The sequence below is a fragment of the Daucus carota genome, chromosome 8 (assembly GCF_001625215.2).
Source record: "Daucus carota subsp. sativus chromosome 8, DH1 v3.0, whole genome shotgun sequence".
Classification (NCBI taxonomy): Eukaryota; Viridiplantae; Streptophyta; class Magnoliopsida; order Apiales; family Apiaceae; genus Daucus; species Daucus carota.
In genome coordinates, this window is record NC_030388.2 from 20,306,433 (window position 1) to 20,317,925 (window position 11,493).

The 11,493-nt window shown below is 33.2% G+C and overlaps 1 long non-coding RNA gene across 1 annotated transcript; it reads left to right on the forward strand.

Moving 5' to 3' along the window:
• Positions 1 to 8,629: 8,629 nt before the first annotated feature.
• LOC108199059 (uncharacterized) lies at positions 8,630 to 10,760 on the forward strand. The gene is made up of 3 exons (XR_001802263.2): positions 8,630 to 9,015; positions 9,153 to 9,555; positions 10,413 to 10,760. It is a non-coding gene; the product is annotated as an uncharacterized LOC108199059 (long non-coding RNA).
• The last annotated feature ends 733 nt before the right edge of the window (positions 10,761 to 11,493 follow it).

Below are 11,493 nucleotides of genomic sequence, written 5' to 3' on the forward strand. Positions count from 1 at the left end.
AAGGAATAGAAGAACTATTTTTCTGGGAATTTTGTTGTTCTGATATATTATCTCTTCCCCTTCAAGCTTCTCCATTTATAATAGGAGAATACAGATCATCATACATGAATAGCGATGCTATAAACATAACCGTTACCAACTATACCATTTTTATAACAGGGCAATTATGACCAACCCAATTTGTATTTTGTAGTCAGATTGCCTTTCAGATCTATCAACTGTATCATGCCACTGATGTAGCCACTAGCCAACCCATATACGAGAAACATAGGTGCAGAAGCAAAATCTCGCAAACACCATTTCCATGCGACTGTATGATCAATTCATTAGAATATCCACCATAAATTATACCACCTGCAGGAACGATCAGTGCTTCTGTCTTTTTAGTTTCCTCACCCTGTTCTTTTTGTTGATTTTTGCTTTTAGTTGATTTTCTAGTTGATTCTGTGATTATTAGTATTGGTTCCGCAACTCATTTTTCAGCTTTTACCACCACTTCTTACGTAATTAAATTCAATTTTCACAATTTTTTCTAAAATCAATCGTGATTAGCTGGCGGTTGCATATATGGTTGCAAATGCAATCTTCATATTATAAAAAAACAAATCAAAAAATAATATTTATGCAATGGGAAAATGAATTTTTTTAACACTAAACTATCTAGCTTTTTAGAAAATTACCACTTAACTACAAAAATTAGTAACTAAACATTCTGTTAAAAACAATTAACAGACGTTAAGCAATGGACTACGTGGCAAATTACGTGTAAATGATAATATATTTATAATCCATATCAATAACAAAACAAAATAAAAGAAGGTTAGTAACCCTCACTGCCACGATCAACAAAAAACCTCTGTTATATTCATACATGGGAGTCCACGGCTCTTCCTGCTAAAACAACCGGGGAAGCACCAATCAGAGGAAACTAAGGTATGATCAAGTCATACACATACTTATCTCTAGAGCTGAGCAAAACCGAACCGAAACCGAAAAACCGAACCGAACCGTGTAATTCTGGTTAGGTTCGATTTTTATTTTTCTGAAAATTCCGGTTAATTCGGTTTTCGATTATTAACCGAATTACAATTCGGTTCGGTTCGGTTATTAAAACTATAAATACGGTTATTACCGAAATAACCGAATTATATATATATTATTTTAAAGTATAATAGATAAATAGTTAATAGAATAGAATAATCACATACACATGAGAGAGTGAGGTCGTGACTCAGTACACACACACAACCCTAATCTAACAAACCCACTCCCTAGTTACAGGCTCTCCGCCTCTGCCCTTCCCATCAATTCCGGCCAACAGCCTGTCGCGCCACCGGAAACACCGAGCACAGCCTTCTTCATCTCTCCCATAGCCTCCCTCGACCTCCAGATGCGGCGTCGTTGCCGCCCTCTTCACCACCACTCCGGCTACACGCCAACGCCGGACTCCCTTCTCCGATTAATAAACAATCAACCAACGCAACAACACCGACATCCAGGCAATACACAATCATCACACAGATCTGATTATACAGATTGGTGTGTTACACAGGGCTGATAACCTCACCTGAACGCTCGAATCCTCAAACTCGAAATTTCTCTCCGCCCTGTGTTTTCCTCTTATTCCGAATCTAAATTTTACTTTTTATTCAATTTAGTTCTGGCCACACACAAGTGACACAGCTGCTGCATAATTCTAAATTCGGTTTTTTCATAACCGAAACCGAATTAATCGAATTATTTCGGTTCGGTTTCGGTTCGGTTTAATAGATAATTCGGTTCGGTTCGGTTTAATAAAATATTTGCATTTCAGTTTTCGATTATTTCGGTTCGGTTCGGTTTTGAACCGAACCGACCGAATGCTCAGCCCTACTTATCTCGTTGTTATTTGACAGAATCAAAATTAATCTGTTATTTTCTTAACCATTTCCCTAATTTATTTTGTCACGGGTTTAATGGACACTATCAAGCTTGAGATATATCATGGGGGTGAATTCAAAACAAGGGAAGGAATATATTACTGCAAGGGAGGTAAATGCGATACCATCTATGGGGTTGAGATTAATGACCTTTTATTAGAGCGCTTCTTAGCTTATTTTAATGGCAGTGGTTATGGAAATGGTCTTAAACTTTATTACAAGAAACATCTGTCTGTAGATAAAGAAGTTTATAAATTGTTGTGGAATCATGAGTCAATTGAAGAGCAATAAAATCAGGTTTTGTCTCAATATATGCTGATCATTGCGCTGAAGAACAAAAAAAAGATTTTAGTAATAGTGTTGAACATGACTGGAATTTGTTAGATGATGGTGATGAATTAGATGATCCTGATTATAGAAAGGATGATGATAGTGAATGTAGTATTGACGAGGAATTGTTATCTGGTGATGATATTGATGTGGAATCTGATGTTGATGAAGAATTGGAGGAAATTAGAGAGAAGAAAAGAATGTTAAGAGAAGAAAATATTAATCCTTTGAAAGATGGTAATCCACAAAATATGAACATTTTTTTGTTGTGAAAAGTGAGCTCTTGCGGTATCCACCATCATCCCAAAATCGATGTGAGTCTTATAGATCTCCCAAAATACCGTAGAAATCCTTTTTAGAATGATAATCAAACCACATACAGAGACACACAAGAACAACAAAACATCGCACACTGACATCCCAATAAGATGGGCACACACTAATATTACTTGTTCCAGAAAAAGGCTATATGCTTTTCATTTCATTTTTCAAGCATAAAGAGAACTTTGTGAAATTAGATTCTTTTTTTTCAGCTCTATATAGAACATAAGTTGACTATCATCTGCTATCTCAAAAGGAGGATATTCATCTCTTACTTAATAATCTATTCTAATCTCAACTAACTCAGGTTCCAATTAACTTGATTTCGATGGATATCATTGCGACCAATATGTTGTAATTATAATAATTGGGAAACAACAATCCACGCTCAAAGTTGATATATTTAGTTTTCATCCCATTCTCCACTTTGTAGGAGTATAACATCAATTTTTCATTTTTCTGCAACCAAATGTAATATTAACATATGAAACTTGTCATTTTTCATTTTGTAATTTTAAAAACACCAGCAGTATATTTAAAAACCCAATAGTTAATTGAGGTTGTTATAAAATAATATCTACTATTTATTAATGTACGTATAATATCTAGGATTTTTGCATAACACTTAAATATGAAAAACATTAGTTTTATATATAGCTACAAATCCTTAAAATATGACAACACAAGTATATTATGTGAATTATTCGTACATCATATACACATTTATATATAAGGTTAGACGGCAGTGTTTCTCTAAAAAAATTTGAGAGTATAATTGTAAACAAAGAAATTAGTTGTGTAACAATGCACATTATTCTAACCTTGGGGAGGGGGCTAGGGGACGCTAGACTAGAGCTGTAATTCGAGTCGGGCTGCTTGCGAGCTCGCCCGGCTCGAACTCGTTAACTGGGCTTGGCTCGACTCGACTCGTTAAACTAGCCGAATTCGGGCAAAGGTTCCGGCTCGTTTAATTTAAGGAGATGGCTCGACTCGACTCGTGAAAATAAACGAGCCGAGTTCGGGTAGAGGTTTAGGCTTGATTTAGTGTAAAATTATACGAGCTGGCTCGCTCGACTCGTTAAAACCGGCTCGTTTATCTAAACGAGCCAGCTCGACTCGACTCATGAAATTAAACGAGTCGAGTTCGGGCAAAGATTTAGACTCGATTAGTTAAACGAGTCGGCTCGGCTCGACTCGATTAAACTTGGCTCAAATTAGGCTCGGCTCGAAACTTGGCCGGCTCGGCTCGAATTACAGCCCTACGCTAAAAATACCCTTAACCTCGAAAAACTAGTGTATTTTTTTTGTCCCTGCTGAATCATAGATGTCAACATATATTTTTTAAATGTCCTATGAGAATAAAGAGGTGGCTTATTTTGTAAAATTTGTTTAAAACATATAAATGATAATATCTAGCATAAAAAGAATAAAAGTGAAGATTTTAGAAATTAAAACAAATTTAGTAAAATTAATCTTTAACTTAAGTAATTTAACCAGAAAAAAAAAAGAGGAAAGACAACATTACAGTATAGCCTAACTCACAAGTCGTCTAGATTCAATTGATGTTTCCATATTTACTTAATACTCTATCTTCTCACTTGCTTTCCAATTTTCAAGATATAATAAATTGATTGATTATCCTTTTATTATTATTTATTTTGTTCACGAATTTCTTGATTCTTGGACAAATGGTTAATTTTTAATTTTTTTGTATCACTTGTGATTTTGTATAATGAAATTGTTGATCGAGGTTCTCCAAGAATTAGAATTTGAAGGGTGTTCTCTTACACATATGTCGTCGTTTGATCTTGAATTGACTTGGGATGTCCTTGCTAATTAGAATGATAATTTAGACTTCTTTGTTAGTTGTGAATTAAAATGTGGTAGTCTAATTCGGTACTCTCGAATTACATTAAATTACCACGGGAGTCATGAAATTACAGTTATTAGTTGTTGCTATGTCTAAATGTTCTCCTGTGAGTAATTTTTTTTTATCATCTTTATCGTATTGTGAATTTGGTCAGGACTTCGTGTAAAAATATAAATGAAATGCTTTAATGAAGACAATATAAACTTACACACAAAAATGAGTTTAAAAAGTGGTGATGTATTTTCTTTAAAAGGGAAGTATCAATAAACATCTTTAACTCGACGCGGAGATACACGGTGGATTCACATCATGGAACAATATTTTATTTTCTTATGTGATCATCGGTAGTAAAAATGCTTAATTGGGGATGTAAAAACATATATTTCAGTCACCCCGAGATTTTAATCCTGGTTCGAGCATTGCTTGGGTGACACATCCCCACACTACATTGTGTATTTATTATATGATTATAAAATCATTTATGGTATTACATTTTTTTTATGTGTATCTATATTAGTCAGTTATATACAAAGACATTTTAGATATCCTAGTGACGATTTTGTCATTCACAACATTTTTTGCAATTTAATCGAATTAAGAAACTAATAACACTGTCATCTGACGTAATTATATTACATAGATTTCTATAGATTACCGTCGATCTTTTATACAAAATTTACGAAAAATCACGATAAAACAGAGTTATAAGATCTAAACATGGTTCATATAAATCTCTTACATATTAGAGATATTGCTAAGATTATAAAATCTATTACCAAATTCTAATGAATATCAGTTTAGAAATTTCTTAAAAACTCGTACGCATTTAAAGACCATCAAATACGGGATAATGAAGAGTAATGATTTCAACAAGAGCAGCCGGATGGACTACTATAGTGAGTCTAGTGACTACTAGAATAGAGTTAAGTCAAAAAGTATGGTATAGCAGCCTTTTCGAGCGAGCCTCTGGGATCTCCTCTAAACCCACATGATATGGTAAACGGAGGATATTAGGGAAAGCGGTGTGTGGAGATTCCCCTGCAGAGAGCCGGATGAGGGGAGACCTTCACGTCCGGTTCGGAGGGCGGGGATATCCCGACCATACTATCATTATGCCTTTGCAATGTTACTTGGTTCAACTCTATTTGTGACCTTTTCTCTTATGTGGGACTCTCTATCTTTTTGGGTAGATAATCGATCGTCTATCCAAATGAAAGACGATCGATTATCTACCCAAGAAGATAGAGAGTCCCACATACGAGAAACTAATAACATTGTCATCTGACGTAATAATATTACATAGATTTCTATAGATCACCGTCGATCTTTTATACAAAATCTACGAAAAATCGCCGTAAAACAGAGTTATAAGATCTAAACATGGTTCATAAAAATCTCTTACATAGTAGAGATATTGCTAAGATTATAAAATATATTACCAAATTCTAATGAAATATCAGTTTAAAAATTTCATAATTACTCGTACGCATTTAAAGACCATCAAACTTGAACTTATATGAATCGAATACTATAATATTTTTAACATAATTTGTAATCTTGGTTAAATACCACAAAAGATAATTTAGAATCACAAGTTAAAATCTAAAGATCTTAATATGCTTTTTCATGTGAAAAGGATAATCCTGGATTTAATCATATAAAAAAAGGTTCAAGAATGAAGATTGAGCTCCTTAAACTTGTTCAAAAACTGCATAGCCACAAATTGTTGACTAAGATAACCAACCTAGCTATCTTACATAACCTAGATCTATTTGTGGCGACATTTAAATAGTTGAATCTCCAACGGAAAGACGGAGCTCCAAATCTGGTTCTTCTTTACTACTTGATCCTGGAGCCACTACAACAAAACTGGAATCAGACAACACTAATCAGACAACGGACGCTGAAAAAAGCGTTGGCCGAAACAAAGACATGACACTTTTTTTTCGTCCTCGAAAAACTATTGTCTAACACCACGACCTACAACCGTTAAAAAAATGTTGTCTAGTAAATTCAATCAGACAACGGTATCTTAACAGTGGTATTGTGTGATGATGCACAATAGACAACTGTTTTTAGTGCCGATGTCTGAAGAAACTTCAGACAATATTCTGAGAAACCGTTGTTGTAATGAGACAAGTGTTTTGTTTGCTGTGTTCTGAGAAGCGTTGTTTGAGCCTAAGTTAGAACATGGATTCTCTTACAACGGTATAACTTTCGTAACAGTTGTGTCATTTTCAATGATACAACATAGATTCGTATAAAAACCGTTGTCTGTTAGACACTACAGGACAAAAAAAACCTTTTTACAATAAGACAAAATTTACTTTTGATTAGTATTGTTAAAAAAACATACAAAATAAACATAAAAGTTTTTGATTTTTTTTATACATGACTAATATTGTTAGTTCTCAACATCCGTACGGTTAGATCACCGAAAAAAATATTTATCAATTAGTATAGAGCTAATCTTTTACATAACAAAGATTCCATCCAGTACTTTCTGAATTGTTAACATAGAACACATACCAATACTTCATCCGAAGTAAAAGTTGCCTTGGTATTACAAATGAACAATACATATGTGCATATATACATAATATAACTATATTTTTTTTAGTTAAAAAGTATAAAAATAAGAATTGATCAAGGAAATGCGAATTTTTAACTCATAAAAGTGAAAATTTATTATACAACGGTTTTCTTCCCATAAACCGTAGTCTACAGTACTTTTATACAACGGATTTTCCCTTAAGCGTTGTTTGAGCCTAATTTAGGCAATGGTTTTCTCTTACAACGGTATAACTTCCGTAACAGTTGTGTCACTTTCAATGTGACAACATAGGTGCGTATAAAAACCGTTGTCTGTTAGACACTATAGGACAAAAAACACCTTTTTACAATAAGACAAAATTTACGTTTGATTAATATTGTTAAAAAAACATACAAAATAAACATAAAAGTTTTTGATATTTTTAATACATGACTAATATTGTTATTTCTCGACATCCGTACGGTTAGATCACCGAAAAAAATATTTATCAATTAATATAAAGCTAATCTTATACATAACAAAGATTCCATCCAGTACTTTCTGAATTGTTAACATAGAACACATACCAATACTTACATCCGAAGTAAAATTTGCCTTGGTATTACAAATGAACAATACATATTTGCATATATGCATAATATAACTATATTTTTTTAGTTAAAAAGTATAAAAATAAGAATTGATCAAGGAAATGCGAATTTTTAACTCATAAAAGTGAAAATTTATTATACAACGGTTTTCTTCCCATAAACCGTTGTCTACTGTACTTTTATACAACGGATTTTCCCTTAAGCGTTGTTTGAGCCTAATTTAGACAATGGATTTTCCCTTAAGCGTTGTTTGAACCAATACTTACATCCGAACTACAAAATTATTTTTATTGTCCAAATGAACAATATATATTTGCATATATGCATAATATAAATATATGTTTTAAAATTAATACAATGGTAATCCCAAAACTAATTACTAATTAATAACTAATAAAGTGCTTATCGTATATAAAACAAAATTTCTATTGTGTACTTCCTAAATTTTAACGTTAAAGACATACTAATACTATTTTGTAATATTTTTCAATTATTAATATTATATAAATAACAAAAAATTACTCAAAACAAAATAAGCACATCTATCTAGGTGAAAAAATGAGCCTGGTGATTCTCCCCAAAACAACAATTAGTAACCATAAAAATATTCAGTTATTTATATTTCAATTATATTTGACTCTTAAAATATTTTAGTTTCAACTAATTTATATTTCAGTATATAATATGTAATATGTAATAATATTACATAATTTTATTATAATATATATTAATAACTGAATTTTTTGGTGGTTACTGATTGTTTAAATTAATTTAAATTATTTTGTTTACCAGACACAATATCCTACTATAGTCTTGCTAAAAGATCGTATAAGATAATTATAAAATATTTATTTTTAATATTATTAAATTATCATATACTTAAAATTCTATTTTTAATGATATTTCGATAATCAACTATAAATAAATATTTAAAACATTCATTTTTTTCATAATTCAACTAGACAATATATTAAAATATAATAATACAATTTTTTATTTTAAACTTTCCAGCTGAACCATTTCATTCCCCTGCATAAGTTTTCGTTTCCCCCCTTCAGCATTAACCCTAATTTTGATTTCCCCCCCTTATCTTTCTCTCCAAACTCCAATCGGCAGGTCGACGGCCTTCCCCCTTTATGCTTCTCTCTCTCAGGTGTCTCTCTTCTCTTCTCTTCTCTCTCTGACCATCTAGCTTTATTCTCTTCTCTCTGTCCAATATTCTCTCTCGTTGTCTCTCTTCTCTGTCCGGCTCTCTCTTCTCTTCTCTGTAGTTGTCTCTCTTCTCTTTATCCTCTTGTTTTCTTGTTTTTCTTCTTCACTTTGTGTTGGAGTAGCCCTGTGCCTAGAGGGAGTGGCCTTTTTTGGCAGAAGCTTGAAGTTCATCAGAAGCACTTAAATCGACTCAACAAGCCCCCCATCAAATCCATTCAGGTCATATCTTTACATCTACTCACATTTTTATGTATGTATTTAGCATTTGTGTCACATTTGTTTTTGCATTTGTATAGTATTTTGATTTTGTTTATAGGAAAGTATAGTTCTTAATTGGTGTTGTTTTGAATGAGCAGAGCCCAGATGGGGATACCATTTACTTTATTCCAATCTCACATCAGCCTGCTTTTGAACACCTTCTCCTTAAGGATCAGAATATCTAGGTCCCCTTTTTAATTTTTGAGAAAATGTGCTTAAAGAGATGACATTTTGAGAGCAAGCTCAGTTAAAGATATGATAAAAAGAAGCATAGATTTCTTTATTTATTTTCATCCCCCTCATCTCTCTCTCTCTGTTCTGTTTTTTTGTAAGGGAGGCTATTTTATTGTTTAGTTTTGACTTACCGGAGTAGCTGCCTTGTTTGAATCTGCCGGAATGATGCTCCTCCACCAGAATCCAGGAGGAGCTCTAGATGCTGCTGCTGTTGTATTGCTCACTCTTTTCACTCCCTCTAGCCGCGCCTCTTCTTCATTTCTGCCGGTATGCATTTTCAGCTTCATATGTGTTTATAAATATATGTGTCATTCATATATGATATGTGTTCTTGATTATGTGTATCAACATTCATTGGCCTTCAGTGTTATCTTTCTCTATATTGGTTGTGTTTGTTTTCTTATTAGATTATGGGTTGTTGGGAATTCTTTTTCTTCTTATAGATATATGTAGTATTTGCGATCTGTGATTATTTTTTTTGTTAGTTTTTACTCTAACATGTGTGAGAGTTTTAGGTTAGGTGAGATTTTTGTGATAGATGATTAGTTTGTGTAGAAATTAAATTACCTTATAATTATTAATAGTATGGCAGTTAAGGTTTGAGTTATACTACTTAATTGTGGTCAAAGGCAGTAGATTAAGACATGTAAAAGATATGAGTAAGTCTGATTAGATAACAAACTGGGAATTTACTAAAATTGGCAATTGACAAATACGAACAATTTAAGCACACTATTCGAATCATCAAGGACGATAATTTTAGTAATGGACTAAGCTTGAATTGACCGACTTCATTCATGTGCAAAGTCGTAACAACTAGAAACGCTTGAACGTAATTAAGAAGACTTGGAGTTTTTAAGTGTGGGTGCACTGATAACCTAGGTTTTTCTTTGTCATAAGGGCCAAAAGTTGGGGAATTGTGCTTCTAATAGCTGACTTTGTGATCATCTTGTGCATGAATTTAATGCCATAAAACCGAGACATATGAACCTGCTTAAGAGTGTTGTTCTCTGACAAACTGTGTGTAAGAGTAAAGAGTTGCCTGAGCTGCATATTTGGTTGTGGTTTATCTGAATTTTGTATGGTAAAAACTTCATGTGCTCATTTGCTTTATTCATTTTTAGTCAGATGAACAAAAAGCTGCTCTATGGGGGCCTCTGGCCAACCAAGGATGGAAAGCATGTGTCGATTCAGCTACTGGCCCTAGTATTAAATGGAGTTGTCGTCAAGAAGACAACAAATACAGAGTAGATCTTAAAGCCCTATTGTCTAACACTAGGAGTTATTATTTTTCTTGCAACAATTATGGAGGTCAAACTCCAATAAGCTGCTCTATCTTGCAAAGGGCTTTCTGTTGGCTTCTATCTACTCTATATAGGCTCTTGTCAATTGTGTGAAACAAATTTTTGTATGTGATTGTACGTTGTTACTATAGTTGGTAATAAAAACTTTTGTTACTAATTTATGGCTTGTTAATTATATTCTTCAGCATGATTTGATTAGGTTATGTAAAACCATTGTGTGACATAACTAAATACAAAAGGAAAAGAAAAAGAAAACAGTTGTCTTATGCCCTACAAACAACACAATTTTAAGAATAAAATCGTTGTCTAAGACATATACAAATAAGTATATAGTAGTAACAAACCATTGTCTAAATCAACATTATTCAAGCATTTGGAACAAAAACCGTTGTAGAAGAGCTTTCACACAATTGTTTCATCAAATAAACTATTGTTATAAGGAGCCTTACACAAGTGACCACTACTCTAAGCCCGTTGTACAAGGTGGTAAAACACGAGCCTCTATAACTCAAACAATCTTGTCTGATACTCTTATTAACAAGTAAATATATCCACAAACTGTTGTGGATAGTCCTAATAACAACACAAATTCGAAATATGACTGTTGTTGTGAAATGTTTATAACAACACTTTGTTAAACTTATCTGTTGTTGTTTCTGGGTGTAACACAACACGCGGTTAAACATAAACCGTTGTGTTTCTTGATCTCACACAACGGTCGGTACCGTTGTCTGAGGCGTGTATCAGACGGCATCGCAATAGACCACGGTTTTTCTTGGTATCAGACAACGGGCAAAAACGCTTGTCTGATGCTGTTTTCCTTGTAGTGAGCTGCCGAACTCCCTGAGACCGATGAATCAGTGCGAGCTCTCTTGCGCTTTTGTTCCGTTTCTTTTTCTTC